The sequence below is a fragment of the Aegilops tauschii genome, chromosome 4 (assembly GCF_002575655.3).
Source record: "Aegilops tauschii subsp. strangulata cultivar AL8/78 chromosome 4, Aet v6.0, whole genome shotgun sequence".
Classification (NCBI taxonomy): domain Eukaryota; kingdom Viridiplantae; phylum Streptophyta; class Magnoliopsida; order Poales; family Poaceae; genus Aegilops; species Aegilops tauschii.
The window spans coordinates 122297294-122310362 of record NC_053038.3 but is presented as its reverse complement, the minus strand read 5'-3'; the positions used below and the strand labels follow the sequence as shown (position 1 = coordinate 122310362).

The 13069-nt window shown below is 44.2% G+C and overlaps 1 long non-coding RNA gene across 2 annotated transcripts; it reads right to left on the bottom strand.

Moving 5' to 3' along the window:
• Positions 1 to 4924: 4924 nt before the first annotated feature.
• LOC120962432 (uncharacterized) lies at positions 4925 to 12794 on the bottom strand. 2 transcript variants are annotated; one of them, XR_012181527.1, is made up of 4 exons: positions 12026 to 12794; positions 11802 to 11908; positions 5528 to 5693; positions 4925 to 5447 (listed from the first exon to the last, which is right to left on the bottom strand). It is a non-coding gene; the product is annotated as an uncharacterized lncRNA (long non-coding RNA). The 2 variants fall into 2 exon arrangements; XR_006662028.2 differs by having other exon boundaries at positions 11802 to 11975; positions 12070 to 12794.
• Between the last annotated feature and the right edge of the window lie 275 nt (positions 12795 to 13069).

Below are 13069 nucleotides of genomic sequence, written 5' to 3'. Positions count from 1 at the left end.
CATATCAAGCGTCGCTTCAACTCCATTCGTGAAAGTGTTCAAAATGGAGACATAGATATTTGTAAAGTACATACGGACCTGAATGTAGCAGATCCGTTGACTAAACCTCTCCCTAGAGCAAAACATGATCAACACCAGAACTCTATGGGTGTTCGATTCATCACAATGTAACTAGATTATTGACACTAGTGCAAGTGGGAGACTGTTGGAAATATGCCCTAGAGGCAATAATAAAATGGTTATTATTATATTTCCTTGTTCATGATAATTGTCTATTGTTCATGCTATAATTGTGTTATCCGGAAATCATAATACATGTGTGAATACATAGACCACAACATGTCCCTAGTGAGCCTCTAGTTGACTAGCTCGTTGATCAACAGATAGTCATGGTTGCCTGACTATGGACATTGGATGTCATTGATAACGGGATCACATCATTAGGAGAATGATGTGATGGACAAGACCCAATCCTAAGCATAGCACAAGATCGTGTAGTTCGTTTGCTAGAGCTTTTCCAAATGTCAAGTATCATTTCCTTAGACCATGAGATTGTGCAACTCCCGGATACCGTAGGAGTGCTTTGGGTGTGCCAAACGTCACAACGTAACTGGGTGTCTATAAAGGTGCACTACGGGTATCTCCGAAAGTGTCTGTTGGGTTGGCACGAATCGAGACTGGGATTTGTCACTCCGTATGACGGAGAGGTATCTCTGGGCCCACTCGGTAATGCATCATCATAATGAGCTCAATGTGACCAAGTGTTTGGTCACGGGATCATGCATTACGGTACGAGTAAAGTGACTTGCCGGTAACGAGATTGAACAAGGTATTGGGATACCGACGATCGAATCTCGGGCAAGTAACGTACCGATGGACAAAGGGAATTGTATACGGGATTGATTGAATGCTCGACATCGTGGTTCATCCGATGAGATCATCATGGAACATGTGGGAGCCAACATGGGTATCCAGATCCCGCTGTTGGTTATTAACCGGAGAGTCGTCTCGGTCATGTCTGCATGTCTCCCGAACCCGTAGGGTCTACACACTTAAGGTTCGGTGACGCTAGGGTTGTAGAGATACTAGTATGCGGTAACCCGAAAGTTGTTCGGAGTCCCGGATGAGATCCCGGTCGTCACGAGGAGTTCCGGAATGGTCCGGAGGTGAAGAATTATATATAGAAAGTCCAGTTTCGGCCACCGGGAAAGTTTCGGGGGTCACCGGTATTGTACTGGGACCACCGGAAGGGTCCCGGGGGTCCACCGGGTGGGGCCACCTATCCCGGAGGGCCCCATGGGCTGAAGTGGGGAAGGGAACCAGCCCCTGGTGGGCTGGTGCGCCCCCTTTGGGCCTCCCCTACGCCTAGGGTTGGAAACCCTAGGGGTGGGGGGGCGCCCCACTTGACTTGGGGGGCAAGTCCCCCCCCTTGGCCGCCGCCCCTGAGATGGGATCTTTGGGGGCCGGCCCCCCTGGACCCCTATATAAAGAGGGGGGAGGGAGGGCAGCCGCATCCCAAGCCCTGGCGCCTACCTCTCCCTCCTCCCGCAGCGCTTGGCGAAGCCCTGTTGGAATCCCGCTACTGCCACCACCACGCCGTCGTGCTGCTGGATCTCCATCAACCTCTCCTTCCCCCTTACTGGATCAAGAAGGAGGAGACGTCGCTGCTCCGTACGTGTGTTGAACGTGGAGGTGCCGTCCGTTCGGCGCTCGGTCATCGGTGATTTTGATCACGACGAGTACGACTCCATCAACCCCGTTCACTTGAACGCTTCCGCTCGCGATCTACAAGGGTATGTAGATGCGCTCATTTCCCTCTCGTTGCTAGAAGACTCCATAGATTGTTCTTGGTGATGCGTAGAAATTTTTTAATTTCTGCAACGATATCCAACATACATATGGAGCAAAATGAGTGAATCTACACTCTAAAATGTATCTGTATACATCTGTATGTGATCCATAGTGGAAATCTCTACAAAGACTTATATTTTGGAATGGAGGGAGTATGATAGTAGTACAGTATGTTCCTTGTAGTGAAGATGAGCAGGGACATTTGCAGTGTAGAGGTCTATACGGTCGGTTATGATGGACACTTTGAACTCTTCGGGCCTCTTTGATTCGTAGGATTTTGTAAACATAGGAATAGGATTTGTATTGGCCTGCCCACTTGAATCCTATAAGATTAGCAAGGAAATGCGGGGAGTTGTGTCGCCTTTGAGAGTTACACTGATATTAACAGTACCGCACCTTCAATTGAAGAGAGCTGGTATCCGAAGCCTTTCTAGCCGTACCGACAATACTAGCACATATATTCCAGCAAGTTCCACTTTGCTGATTTTACTCCTGATGCTTACGGTTTTCCCGTTATCTACACTATGATCCGTGTAGCTGCTATGTGTTGCACTAGCAGCAGTCCACTCTTGAAGCTAAACAACACACCAATCATAAGTCCAAAGCTTGCTTCTTCAAATACGAATTGTGATCTGATACTGATATTAGTTAACAGACACACATTTAACTAGATAATACCCCGCGCGTTGCTGCGGAACATGTAAAATATAAACTTCAAAAAATTAAGCATATTCATTTATTATTTGTTGTTTCATAGGAAAGATGGAAAAAAGGAAATACTCAAGTCATCTTTCCAAGATTAGAAGTTGATTCCGTACAGCTAGTCTAGTTGTTCCTTTTAGATGCATGCGAAATTATTACTGCTGAAGAGTGCAGACCTCATGCGTACCATTTCAATCTAAATAGCTCATGTGTCTTGGGAGACAAACAAAAATGGGGCATGTCATGATTTACAACATGTAGAAAGCACATATCTTGGCCCTTTCACCGGAGGGGATCATATTCCTTTCTTTCTGCTCCAACAAATCTGCACAGTAAAACATATAGCAGGTCTTAACAATGAACAGTTGACCAAGGTAGAAAGAGATACACGTGGATAGGGGATGCGGGATCAGGATCAAAGGTGCATGAGCGCCTTTGGCCTGTTTTGCCTGTACTTGTTGTGTTGTTGTGCCATTTGCAGCCGATCACACCAGGCATTTGGTAGAAATTTATAGCAGCCCCTGACGTTGCTCCTAGACTCCGTCTCTGTCAAGGTCGAGATAGTTGATGGAACTTGCTGCGAGGGGATGAGCCGAGGACCGCGGCGGCCGCCATCAACGGTGCCTCTGTAGACGGGGTTGACGCAAGTTGGAGGTGGAGATGATTGACTTGAGCTCGTTTAGGGTGCAGCTGCAGCCGTGCAGGCTCGTCCTTGCCAGCATCCGTGACAGGTCGTCCAAGGACAGCTACCGCAGGTTCATCATTGTGCACCGCTGCCGCACTGGCTCGTCTCCGACCACGGTTGCGCCACCTGACTATGTCTCCTCATCGCTGCCGCAGCCCGGCCCGAAGCGCACGAAGAGGACCTCAACAGAGGCCCTACACAACGTCGGCAGCAGCCTACCTACCCTCCAAGGCCGGAAAAAATACCTGTCGGAGACAATCGCCACGTTGCTATCGGAGTGTCAGCTACCGCAGGTTCATCACCGTGCACCGCCACCGCACTGGCCCCAGGCCCGTCCCCAACCACGGTTGCGCCACCGACTATGTCTCCTCATCGCCGCCGCAGCCCGGCCTGAAGCGCACGAAGAGGACCTCAACCGAGGCCCTACACAACGTCGGCAGCAGCCCGCCTAACCTCCAAGGCCGAAAAAAATCCCTGTCGGAGACAATCTACACGTTGCTACCGGAGTGTCCTCCCAGGCCGTAAAGAAAGGCAACTCCGGGTTCCAACGATTGGTACGATTCCGGTGAACTGACCAGAGTGGGGAGATACATTCTCCGCAATGGAGACTGAGAAGGGAGATGAGGAGCAAGGCACCACGGACTCCGCCTCAAGGACACACGCATCACATCGGCAAGGGGAACACCGAACACCCGGCAGAAGGAGAGATTTTTAGTGGCCTTTCCTGGATGCGGATGTGAAGGAGGAGAGGAGAAGACCTGTGATCTCGTGATGGCGATGTGTAGTATAAAAGGTGCAGACGACTACTCAGTCACCATCAGTTCGTTTCACATTATTGACTTTGCATTTAATTTCTGTATCTGTGGTGGAGAAGGTGATTAGCGCAGAAGAAGATGAATCGGAAAGTTGCCTAAACTAATTGCCGAGGGCATAGGAAGGTCATACGCCCAGGCAATGAAGGAAATCTAACGGGGAGATGAAACAAAAAGTTGAACGCCATGTACTAACTACTAAATACCGATGATGTGGCTGTACATCTCGGGTGGACGCGATGATGTGGTTGTACATCTCGGGTGGACGCGCGGAATAGGGTAATGGACGCTGATGTGGACGGTGTGCATGTTGAGAGAATTGGTAGTAGTGGGGATCAACTTCTTAAGAATGTAAGATTGGTCAGGTAATGCTCCCACTTTATTTTCCAAATGCATCTGGCCACATATAGAGAGACAACATATAATTGCATTTCTTTGGGCGCTGTGATTCATCATGAGTGGGCAACCAACATTGTATGCAATGCAGCGGAACCTCAAGAATAAGCTTCCTCTTCTGTTCTTTAACATGTTCCTATTTTGTTATTCTGTATTTAGTACATATAGTATGTTCCTTGCCCAGAAGGGGAGCAGGGACATCTGCAGTCAACATCTGATAGAGCTGGCTTGTAATCGATAGGCTTTCAATTAGTAGCGGCAATACAACACCATATTTTCCAGCCAGTTCCACTTTCCCGATTTATATATCATGGTTATGGTGTACCCCATTTATGTACACTACAATCTGCCTAGTTGTTGTGTGCTCTTGTTATCAGGGTTTGGCAATAAACTCTCTATACAATATATTATGAACCTATCATCTGCCAACTATCCTTACTTCTGGAACCTATTTTTTTGTGTACTTGTGCCAGAGTATATTAATGCACGCACCATATTACAGCACACATGAGCTCTCTCATCAGAATCCAGTGATAGCACACAAGGGTTTATAGGGGCGCCCCTATATTAGAATATCCTCTGCATTACAAAGATAATCTCACTACTATTTATGTTTTCATGGTTCTCAGATATTATACGTAATTACAGTGAATATCAGAATCCCCGTATCAGAAGAATATTGTGGAACATTGCAACGACTTACAAAATTGGCACCAAGGCATTGAGTGCCATTCTGGATGCAATGAGACTCATACGCTCCCCACCTGTAGATTCTTGTTCAGAATATGATCCTAATGACTATTCTAATCTCGAGGAGTCAAAGGCAGATGGCCTGTCCTGTTCACCCATCAAGGTGCCTGTTCTAATTTGGCAAGATTGATTGCGCGTATCTTGCATATGTTGTCTTGCATTTCTTCTACTTTGTTGCACCGCCATCTGCTTAGTTTACTCATCATATATGTCAAGATGCCATGCCCATCCATTATCAATACATATTCCATCTGTCAGCATACCATGTTTTTCCACTCAAATGTTGTTCTTGTGCATCAGACATCAAAAAGGAAGAGGGTGATTGCCGAACCTGAAGGAGCACCAGCAAAGTCCTTGAAAAACGTGGTTGTGCCGGAGAAATCAGACAGCACCCCACTTATATTTGTTGTACAACCAGTGACACAAAACGTAGGACCGACTCCAGTAGACTGTACCCATACTTCACTGGCCACACCACTAGCCGCATCACACAGGACCTGCACTCCAGCAAAAGGTATGCCGATTTCAGTTGCCATAGCACCAGCCGTACCACAGAAAAATCTCACTCCAGCAAAAAGTACAACAAGTCCACCGGCCGAAGACCTATCCCAACTGCAGAGACGGCCAATTCCGGCAGATTGGAACCCCATTCCAGTTATTCCCAGTTTAAAAGACAATGCTTTCAATGTTGTTAGGGACTACGTACATATATTCCCATCATGGGAAGATTATAGTGAAGACAAACACCATTTTCACATCTTCCTGTCCCACTTACGTGTAAGTGCTATTATTCATGGTGATTATTTTCCTGTTTTCTGCTGAATGAACACATCAATGATTTACATTACATTATTGTAAGTAGGCGAGGGTCAATCTGGATAGTCATGACGAGCAAAGCTTGCTTGCGCTTTTCAAGGAAGAATTGCAGCAGTATCGGTGTTACCTGAGGAAATCACACTTTGATGGCAAGTCTATAAACGAATTTCTGGTGAAGTATCATGTGCTAAATTTAGAAGACATTGAATGGAAAAACCTTGTTATGCACTGGTCTCGTTCCGAGGATGAGGTACTGTCTATGATATCGCATGACAATTTGAACTTCTACTTTTCCGCATGTGCCTTACGGATCTTTTTTGCAGGAAATCTGCTCGAAAAAGAATTCCGGTTTGAAAAGAACGACAGGATATTGCAAATATGCTACCCGCTGCTTTGCTCTTGTTAGTACCTATTGTCCTGTATCACTATACTTGCGTACATTCCTGGTTCATTATGTGATAGCAGTATGCATGATAGCTTGCTTATCAATTGTTCGCTCCAAATTATCTGATCTATATGAATGGTTACATTAGTGTAGAATATATCCAATGCCAATGAATTTTTTTAGCTCTGCATTGTTCTTGTAAGTACCCGCTATCCTTTATCAGTCTACTTATATTGACAGGTAGTTGTTCATGTACCATCACTCTACAGCTTATTTTCCTTTGCCCTCCATTTTCTACACATAAGATCTATATTTACTCTTACCATAAGGTTGGATAACACCGATGGTACTGAAGAAGTTTAGCTCTGCATTGCTCTTGGATTTACCTTTTGCTTGTATCGATGTACTTACATTTATAGCTACTTGGTTATGTAGCATCACTCTTGATCTTATCTTAAATATTCTCCATTTTTTCTTATATTGTCACATCTATATTTACTCTTAACAAAATGTAGAATAAAGGCAATGCTTATGAAGAAGATTCTGTGGTAAACTTCTTGAATTGCCCCCCCATCAGCATGGACAAGGGCTTTATAGAGCCTGTCTTCACCAATAATGTAAGTTTGTCCTTCTCGAGCTTTCAAACTTTGTTGTGTATATTTGGTTAGGCATGACTACAACAGCTGTTTATTTTTGGTGTTTGCATCAAATTGCATGTTTAAAATTTATTATGTACTCCAGTTCATAAACAAAAGTTTGTCCTTCTCAATTTAAGTTTTCAGTTGTACAACCAAGTTCCTTCTTCATACCATGTAAATTAAACTATACAGAGTAAGTGATCTTCTTTTGCACCGCATGTATGCTTCTGTTCTTGATCTGTAATCCAGTGGTGTGGTGAACCTACCCACCACAGCACAATGTCATATTCTGCAATGTCTTAACTATGAACAATGTCATATCATTCTACTATTATTTAAACCGTCTCTTTATTTGCCAATCTGAAATGGGATAAATTTACAGCACACTAACCATTGATACTTATGAGTTCTTGATCTGTAATCCAGTGGTGCCGTGAAGCTGCCAACTCCTTCACAATGTCATTTCCTGCCATGTCTTAACATGAACAATACCATATTGTGTTAATGCTATTTTAAACTGTGTCACTTTATTCGTCAGTAAGATATGTGATGAATTGTCAGCACTGATACTTATATGTGCAAAACCTGTCATCTGTCTGCTTGTTTATCTTTCAGAGTGAGGAGGATATAAGTGTCAAACAAGTGCCGTCTCATCATCTTGCTCAGCTGCTTGCGCTACATCTCCCGAACAGGGCTAACCTTTCTTGAACTCTATTGAAGTGTTGTAGGTTTTGTATATTATTTTGCCGGCGTGTTTATTTGCACTGGTGGCGATCTTTGATGCCCAGTGTATGTAATCTGCTGTCTGCTTCTGCTTTATTATCATAGTGGCGAACTTTGATGCCCAGTGGATGTAATATGCTGTAATTTCTTTATTGTATAGTCTAGGTTTTTTATTATTCACGATGCTGCAGTTATTTTACTGTATATATATCCTGTCTTTGCAGTAAACCAGCCAAACCGTAAAATTACGGTACATAATCGGGCCATCATGCTAATCACTACATAATCGGTCCATTAACAGGCCTAAATGTAAACTAGCCCACTAGTAGATTTGGGCCTCTAATAGGCCGAGTAAACCGCCGGCCCTATTTTCGCAAGAAAACTCAATGGGCTTTTAGGAGGCTGAAAAGTGGGTTGGGCCTGAAACGTGCCGAACAGCTCACGGGGCGGCAGCAGGCCGAAATAGACCCCGGCCCATGATTGTGCCAATCACATCACGGGTCGTTAACATGCCAAAATTGTCTCGGTCCTTGTTTGGCCCAATCAGATTATCGGCTGTGAGCAGGCCGGATGCAAACCGTGCCATAGTTAGGCCCAACTATATGACGGGCTTTTAACAGGCTGAAATAAATATAGGGCCGAAATGTTAAACAAGCCTTAATAGGCCGCAACTAATATCAGGCCGAATTGCTAAATGGGCCTTTGGAAAGTGGGCCCAAAAGCATAGAGTCCAGTTGACGGGCCGAATCTGATATGGGCCATAATTTAGCCCAAAGCCTCTTAAAGGGCCGGATCTGATCTGGGCCGTAATTTGGCCCAGAAAGTGGTAGGCTTTTAACGGGCCGGATCTCATATGGGCCTTTATTGGGCCCGAAACATGGCAGGCTGTTTATGGACCGGATCAAATATGGGCCGGCATTTGGCCCAAAACAAGGGGGCCTGTTAACGGGCCGGCCCATTAGTGTCCTCAAAATCTTGTGGGCCTTTAGCTGGGCTGGCCCATTATGGTCTGCAAAATCTTGTGGGCCTTTAGCTGGGCCGGCCCATTATGGTCTGCAAAATCTTGTGGGCCTTTAGCTGGGCCGGCCCGTTATGGCCTGCTAAATCTTGTGGGCCTTTAGCTGGGCCGACCCGTTATGGCCCGCTAAATCTTATGGGCCTTTAGTTGGGCCGGCCCATTTAATATTTATGGGCCACTTTTGGGCCGGTCCACGTGTCAACGTATCATAGGCGCATCTCGCCCGAGGAGTGACACCTGTGCCAACGCGGAGCTGGCACGTGGTTCCGTCAGCCAATGAGAATTTTACACGTGGAAAATCGGCATTGGTTGTGGCTGTTAGCGGGTTATCGGATCCAAAACCGGACCCGATAGCTTAACGGCGTCCCGTTACGGTGGATGCCACGTGTCGGTCATCCTTGATGATCGCACTTCTATGACACGCGATTTATCGTCATGGAAGTGGACACTTCCGTGATGATAATTTTGGTAATGTCATGGAACACTTGTACGACAGCACAGGTATGACTATCTTGATTTTGTCATAAATTTGTCATGGATGTACATGCATGACAGAAAACGTGACCTACTATGACAAACATGTATCATCACGGAAGTGTATTTTTTTGTAGTGCCAGGAGATGAACCGCAGAATCGGCGGATGGCAGATGCACAGTACGATGCCAAGTTGGATAAAAGAACTAAGCATCTGGCGATTAGGCGCAACCTCACTGATGATCTGGATATACAGGGACCATGGAAAGGAGGGGGTTGAAAAGAGGTTTTGACATTGCTAGGAAGGAGAAGCGGAAGGGATGGCAACAATTGTAGGAGAAGGGACTGAGTAACGTGCCTGTGGAAGGCGACGACCGCTCAGTTAAATCTAGCAGTTTCCACCGTATTTGCAAGGTAATGGAAGGCAAGGAGATGAGCGGGCGATAAATGCTGTTATTTCGATGTGCCTTCATGGTTGCATTTTTGTCCGGGATTTCGAGAGAGAGTCAGTCACGATGGACGGATGAGATACCGGCGCCCATTGGAGTCGCAGCGGGGAAGACGATGGCCATCGACTTTTTTTATTAGTTGAATGGCCAGCGACATTTTGTAATGGGGCTACATCGGTGTCTAACAATCATGGGCTACAGCCCACGTACCAAATACTGGCTTGGGCAGCACAGTTGTAAGAAATCTGAATAGTGCAATGCATCGAGTCCATCCAGGGCGCTGGTGTCGCAGGGAAAAGATGAGGTTGAAACATGAGAGGGCGGTCTGCTAATTGGAAAAGAAATGCTGACGTGGCACTTTGATGAGGTGGATAGGCTGCATGTCAAGAGAAATAAGATAGCGGGGATCAACTGTTTAGGTATTATAGATATAGCCCTAAAGAAAGATATCATCTACTTCGAAAGCAGCAACCATGTGTTTGGCACATGTAATTAACCTGAAGATGAGCTTTAGAATACCAAAAAATCTCTTCCCCAACCTGCATATTCAGGAAAGGAAATGGGTTTCTGACAATAATAATAAGTGCACTACCGAAGCTATAATATACTGCATATCTTTACGGATTAGCAAGCATACACTGTAGTCTAGCTATATATTTATCTCACATTGTGTTGGCCCTCTCTTTGCAGTCAATACTCATTATCAATCATGTACTCCCTCTGTCTGGAAATAACCGTATCTCAATCGGATGTACTAAGTACTGAATATCGTTTAGATACATCCTTTTGAGCGACAGTTATTTCAGAATGGAGGAAGTACTATATAGTCTATAGGCTCGACGGATATCATCCATACTAAATATGGATGTGCAAGTATGCTCACAACAGAAGTTTTGAATTTTTTTTCATTCAAGTATATGGGTAGTTTATTTTTTAGAAAAAAGTACACATATAGTTGTGTGTAAAAATAGAAGAACCTACCATAGTAGTGCATTGTGACCATGAAACAACAGACTGGCATTCGTCCCATCCCATCAAATATAAAACGTATCGTAGAGTTACATTATCATAAGCTATCTTCCATGCAAAATCTAAATAACATGTGACCTATGAAATGGCATATTAATATTCATCCCATCCCATCGAAGATTAATCATAACATAGAGTCACATTGTATAAGCTATCTTCCATGCAAAATCTATATAACCTGTGACCTATGAAACAACAGATTGACATTCATCCCATCCCATCAAAGATAACCCGTATTGTAGAGTCACATTGTATAAGCTATCTCCCATGTAAAATCTAAATAACCTGTGACCTATGAAACAATAGATTGACATTCATCTCATCCCATGAAAGATAACTCGTCTGTAGAGTCACATTGTATAAGCTATCTCACATGTAAAATCTAAATAACCTATGACATATGAAACAACAATTGACATTCATCACATCCCATCATAGATAAAATGCATTGTAGAGTCACATTGTATAAGCTACCTTCCGTGCAAAATCTAAATTAACAAAGTTGAAAATTAACATCTAAGTCCATTGTTGTTTATATCTGATACATTAAAAATATTAAAGGAGTAAATCAAATAGGAAAGATACAATCTTCTAAACACAATAGGTCCAATTAATTCTGGAACATACATTAGTATGATCAAGTGGCTAACACACTATGAACCATGGAAAGGATATCCATCACTTGGTAACTGTTTATATATTATTTCAGACATTATTGAAGAATGGTAGTTGCTAACAAACTGCAATAGTGAAACTAACTATTCAATTTCTTTGATACCTAGGAGAATAGCAATAAACAGAAGGTAATCATAGTTAAATTCCCTCAACATGAATAATTGGGAAATCGTGTTGAACACACGTGTTACTCTGCAATATTTATGTTCCCTTGTTGTGTATGCTCGCCTTATACTTGAGTTCCGATGAAGAATGCGAACAATGACATTAATATTTCCTGTTTTCTTTCTGTAACTAATATGGGTCAAACAAATTTTCTTTGCATGTCACACCTTGTATTTATCTAAGAAAGTAAAACATGAAAGTAGAATGTTTGGAGGCCCAATTGATGTAATTACCTGTACAAAAGCCATTTTAGATTATGAACTGAACAATTCCCAAATATGTGAGAATCAGTCTCCAAGATCTGCCCTAACCAATTAACCAGAGCCATTTATGAATACCCCTGTACAAAATTGGGATTGGGAGGATATTAGCACAATATCATCTTTGGGTGGAAGAATAAATCATACCTGAAAAAAAGATAGAGTAGTGATCAAGAGGGCTAGGTGAGGAAACATACATGCACACGCGTGAACTGAAGCAGCAAAAGAGTGGAAAACATACACGGATAAATCCATTAGTCACCGCCAGCATGGGGAGCACATCATCCACCATGAATGCCTCCAAAAACTGAAGAGTGATTGCTTCCTTCAAACCACAGCGGAGCAGTTTCGCACGACGAACTACTGAACAACAAAATGACGATTGGCCTCGGCCTGCATCGGCGGCGGTCCGGAAACCTGAGCAAACTTTACCGCATGGAGTTGTCCCAGATTGGATTGATGCGACAGCCTGCGTCATGTCCGTCGTCTGGCCTCTCCGCCCGTTACCTCTCTAGCCCTAAACTGGCGATTGCACAAAAAAAATTGGCGGGAGGATGGGCGATGCGGTAGAAAGAGAGGGCGAGGGGATCGATTGGCCATTGTGCTCTTTCGTTGGTCGAGATTTCTGAGAGGACGAAGGGATCGATCTCCTCAGAGGCACCGCCACACGAAGGCTAGGAGCCAGAGACATTGGGAACAAAAGCCAGGGGTAGCGAGCGTCCTGTTCTTTTGGGTTGGACGGATTAGAAGCTCTTACAGGCCCTATAGGCCCAATTTAATCCCAAGCACAAAAAAAACCACCGGAGCAGCGGCCCGAGAAGGCTAGCGCAGCCTGGCGCGCGAGTTAGCCTGTACATGAGATTTAGGTGGGATTAAGAGCAAATCCGACGGCCAAAGAAGCCTAAAAGTGACGATCCAACGGATAGGAATGCTAACGGCCTGAGAAGGAAGGAAAAGTGCTCAGTTATAATGTATCTAAATATTGATTTTTGTAATAGGAACAATAAAAAACAGCAAGGTAGCAAGTAACAAAAGTGAGCACAAACGATATTGCAATGCTTGAAAATGAGGCCTAGGGTTCATACTTTCACTAGTGCAATCTCTCAACAATGCTAATATAATTGGATCATATAACCGTCCCTCAACGTGCGATGAAGAATCACTCCAAAGTTCTTATCTAGCGGAAAATATAAGACGAAATTGTTTGTAGGGTACGAAACCACCTCAAAGTTATCCTTTCT